Raw genomic sequence first — 5,309 nt, 5'->3', positions numbered from 1 at the left:
CCCCGCTGTAGGTGGGACTGCATGTCCCATATGGAGACAAAGATCCCCTCCTTCACTCCGGCCTCCACTATAAAGCCCCACCCTGTGCGGCAGTTGAATTCTTCCACTACCCCACGGTGGAGGGGACCTCTGGCCTGGTGCCTGGCCCGCCGCAGGGACTGCTTTTCCTGCAGGTCCCTGGCCTCCACTTGCTCTCTCTCTGGGGTGGGCTTTTCAAGGGGGTGTCTGGCTTTCACACTACGCTGCCCTCTGCGGGCTGGTCTCCGCATTACCATCACCTGGTCATCAGCAGGTAACCAGGTCACATACATGCTAGGGCTATATGCAACCAGGTCTTCCTCTCTGGCAGGGAGTTCTGCATCCTCCTCCGATCGTTGGGGGGACAGCAGCACGACCTCAGGGCCTCCCTTTCTCGCAAAGGGTGCTGCGACCTCTTCCGGTCGGCTGGGGATCAGCAATGATGGTCGTAAGTCCTCTTCTCCTTCCCTGGTGGAGGGTGCTGCAACCTTTTCCGGTCTTTGGGGGGGACAGCAGCGTGAACTCAGGGCCTCCCTTTCTCACAAAGGGTGCTGCAACCTCCTCCGGTCGGGCAAGGAGCAGCTCTGGGGACGAGCTTTCATCAGCCAGGTAGGATGAGGAGTCCCTCTCCAGCAAAGAGGGTGCTGTGACCGCTTCAGGTCGGGATGGCAGCTTGGGGATCAGATACTTCTCAACCAAGTGTGCTGGGAACTAAGCTTCCAGTTCCTTCTTTAACTGAACCATTTCTTTGTCCACTTCAGGTCGGAGCGCAGGTGTTGATTCCCCAGTCAGCGACTGGGGTACTGTGACCACCTCTGGTCGGGCAACTGTGACAGAAGGCGTCGCGGCCTGGCCTGGTCTGGTCCGGCCGTGACAGGAGGCATTGCGGCCTGGTCTGGCCGTGACAGGAGGCGTTGCGGCCTGGTCTGGTCTGGCCGTGACAGAAGGTGTTGCGGCCTGGTCTGGCCGGGACAGGAGGCGTTGCAGCCTGGTCTGGTCTGGTCGGGACAGGAGGCGTTGCGACCTGGTCAGGTCTGGCCGGGACAGGAGGCGTTGCGGCCTGGTCTGGTCGGGACAGGAGGCGTTGTGGCCTGGTCTGGTCTGGCCGTGGGCGTCGCATCGGGTGTCGCACTGGGCGTTGCACCGAGTGTTGCACTGGACGTCGCATCAGGCATCGCATCAGGCATCACACCGGCGTCTGATGACAATGCCGGTGGGGTCAGCATACCAGGTTGGGCATGGGGCAGTGTGGGACTCACCCAGGTTTGGGCCGTAGATATCCTGCAGCAGGGTCGCCATTGCCGATGACGACTCCAGTTGAGCTTGGGTGGCACCTCCAGGCGGGCCTCACTGTACCGACAACCGCAGGTTTCTAATTGCCATTATCATCTCCTTCTTCCAAGCGGCTATCTCTTGCCTGCTCCGCTCTTCCATACCGTCGGCAATTCTTCCCACTTCTACCTCCAGCTTCTCTGCGGTCATGGGCTGGGTCCAACCCTGCTCTTCCTGGTCACCTCTTGCAGACGCCATCCTATCTCTGTCGCTGTTCATCAGGTTCTGGTCACGCTGCAGTCTTAGTTTTATTTCTGATTGTTCTCCTCCCTTCGGACTGGGACATCCCCGCAGTCCGGGGACAGATCCGACCCCATCTGCTCTGTTCACTCCACCAGAGAGCCCCCTCCAAGCTGGAGCAGCCACTCCTCTTCGTGGGAGGTTATCTCTTTTGCGCAGGCTGCAGCTTCTCAATTCGCGCGCTTTTAACAGCAACAAAATGGCGGCGGTTCAAATTTTCTGATCGGACCTCTAAGGCGCACTGTCACCTGTCTAAACAGGTCTAGTCCTTGATCCTGTTCGTGACGCCAGAAACTGTGTTGCCCACCTGTAGCGGTCGCCTCAGGGACGTCACTCCACCATCTGGGACGCCACAGGGTCTCCACTTGATTACCGCTGGCAACAGGTATGTCAGTTTTATATACATGGGAGTCGTGACGCCACTCACGGTTTGCGGTCAGGGTTATGGGTGACCGCCACTGCAGGTTTAACGAGCGTCTGGGGCTGAATGGGTCTGCAGTCGGATGGTATGGCCTCCCGTGAGTGAGGCTGGCCCCAGGGGCTCGGGTGTGTAGAACAACAGGTCGCAGAATAACTCAGTCGCAGTCCAAAAAGTCCTTCAACTTGTTTACTCACTTTCAGTTGTTTTTGTGAGGTAACCTGGGCGATGCTAAGATAAACCAGGAGGAACCAGGTATCCTTTAGGCCGGTCTAAGGGTGAGCGTTAACTCGCCTTCCTAGCAATTGTTGTTTCGGATAACCCCTGACTTGAAGTACCGTGGGATTCATGCAGGGAAGTCGCTACTGCCTTTTCTCCCCTTTTTGGCCCGTTTGCTGGCATTGTGGACCAAGGAAGATAGCTCCAGGCTCGATCCTCCTTATGGGCCCCCTCGTTGCTGCTGATGCTCAGACTCTAGTTGGTTGGTGTGCGACTTGTGGTCCCCCCCACCGTCAGGTTTAGCAGATCAATAAATGGATGTCCACTCTAGGGACCTTTTCCCCGTGTGTGCCTAGTCACCAGGAGTCTCCATGCACGACCAGCTGACTTCCTCAGCGTCTTTCTGTCCAACTTGCTGGTGACCGTTCCCCCCCACCAACAGCTACTACACGTGCAGGGTCTGACTAGCGTGTCAGCGCGCGTCTCTCCTCCTTTCTGTGCCTTCTGCTACCAGACTGACTAACTCCTCTACTTTCCTTACAGCCATTGCCACCTAGCTTCCAGCCCCTCCCCTACACCCCTAGATGAGATGTGGAGGAACGCCCCCTCTTGGGTCTGCCCAAGGGTCCCCTCTAAGGTGTGGGAGACCTGGTTGCTATGTGTCTGTGCATACACACCCTATTCCAGCCTTTGGATTTACCTGGAAGCACTGTCCCAGCAGGAGTGCAGTACTCTGTGGTGTCTGACCAGGTCAAGGGCGTTACACTTCTTGTGGACCGAGCGCACATAGACCCCTCCTTTATCGCGTCCTGTACTTGGGACTGCTGCTACTTTCAGCTTTTATTGCAGTTGAATGTTTTGCGGTGCAAAGCATTCAACTGAAGAAAAGCCATTATGGCAGCCTGCAGCAGTGGCTCCGTTCACCAGATGAGATCATCGAGGAGGCTATGTGCCTGCGGACTGCAAAAAGCAGGTAAGAGGACACCGCAGGAACGGAGGACAGGTGAGTAATTTTTTATGGGAACCTCACTCAAGTATAAGCCGAGGGGGGCATTTTTAACATAAAAAAATGGGCTGAAAAACTCAACTTGTACTCGAGTATATATGGTAATAAGTGAGATTAAACCTGAATTATTACTCATTCATTATATGTGACTTGGGCAAAAGTTGCAAAATAGGCCAGCTCACACCACCCAAACTCCTGGTTAATTTGTCCAGACAAAGTTTTACACACATTGCGAATGCAGCAAATTTATGAAAACTGGTCGTCTTCCCCCAAATTAGGTTAAACAAAACAAAGCAAAGCCAGGCTTCAATGTGGCAAAAATTAAGATCGCAAATGGACATTGTATATTCACATAAAAATATAATGTTTTATCCAACTTCAAGGGCCTTTTAGCTAAGTCCCCAATGTGGATGGACTTGTGAAAGGAAGAATGTCAGATCTTTTGCCTTCCCCCTACTGCATCAACTTGTGGATGGTCAACCAACTGCGATCAATGACTCGCTCTAGTGGTGATTTCATTCCCCCTCTTTCATGTGACACAGGTTAATGCTGTGTTATGTTGCTGGCTGCAATGTTCACAAAACCAGATGTTAACATGGCAGAAACAAAGCTCGGCAGCATAAAGGATGCAAATCCCAGAGAGGGAAGCAGACATGCATGCTTCTTTCAACAAATCTGTAAAATTTAAACCCTTAACGATCATGGTCCGTAATATTACGTCCTCTACCACCATAGTGTAATCCCCGCCGGGCTGCTGTGGGAAGTCGGCAGGGATCCTCGCATAAGTCCGCTGATTTGTACAGCAGACATGTGTGCCTCGCAGGCACAAGTGTATCATCGACCTGTGCCTGTTAATCCATTAAATGGGGCTGTCAAAATGTGACAGCGACATTTAAATGCCAGTCGCGGTAAATCTTTACTCACCCGGCTCCATCGGCGGCGCTGTGACGTGATCACTGTAAGCCGATGGTGTCTTGGTAGCACAGGCTCATGTAATGCATCCTGTAGGTATCATGACTCACTTCCAGTTTCACCTGGATGAGTGCTGCAAGTAACAAGAGGTGAGTATTTCTGGTGATCACAGCTGTGTAGCTGTGATGAACAGAAATGAATGAGCGATCAGACTGCAGATCCTTATAGTCCCCTAGGGAAACTAGTACAATTAAAAAGAAAAGTTTTAAAAAATTAAAAAAACCCTAAAAGTTCAAATCACCCCCCTTTCACCCTATTGAAAATTAAAGGGTTACAAAAATTAAAAATATACACATATTTTGAACCGCCAAGTTGAGAAATGCCCGATCTATTAAAATATAACATCAATTAATCTGATTGGTAAACGGCATAGCAGAAAAAAAAATTCCATATGCCAAAATTAATTTTTTTGGTCAGAGCCAATTTTGCACAAAATAGATTAACAGGCGTTAAAAATATAGCATCCGTGCAAGAATGGTACCATTAAAAATGTCCGCTCAAAATGCAAAAAATAAGCCATCACTGAGCCATAAATGCTGAAAATTAAAAACGCTACAGGTTTCAAAAATGGCGCAAAATGTGCGCCACTTTTTTGGACAAACGTCTGATTTTTTTTTAGCCCCTTAGATAAAAGTAAACCTATACACGTTTGGTGTCTATTAACTCGTGCCAACTTGAGGCATCACACCAACACATATGTTTTACGATATAGTGAACATGGTAAGTAAAATATCTCAAAAACCATCATGCAATCACACTTTGTTTGCAATTTGTCCGCATTTGGAATTTTTTCCCCATTTTCCAGTACACTATATGGTAAAACTGATGGTTTCCACAATAAACAAGCCCTTATATGGCAAGATTGACAGAAAAATAAAAAAGTTATGGCTTTTGGAAGAAGGGGAGCGAAAAAAAAAAAGAAAAAATCGAAAATCGGCCAGGGGTGACGGGGTTAAGGATCATGGCCGACTTTAGACATGTCCGACTTGTGCGGTCGAACAGGGCGGCGACGGCCATGCTTCAGGGGGGGCGCAGCAGAGAGGTAAGAAGTCGTAAATTTCCTGTCTCCTCTGGTCCCAGCACTGCGTTTTTACACCGCTGCTG

Source organism: Anomaloglossus baeobatrachus, chromosome 2 (genome assembly GCF_048569485.1).
Source record: "Anomaloglossus baeobatrachus isolate aAnoBae1 chromosome 2, aAnoBae1.hap1, whole genome shotgun sequence".
NCBI lineage: Eukaryota > Metazoa > Chordata > Amphibia > Anura > Aromobatidae > Anomaloglossus > Anomaloglossus baeobatrachus.
Note: the sequence above shows the minus strand (reverse complement) of the source record.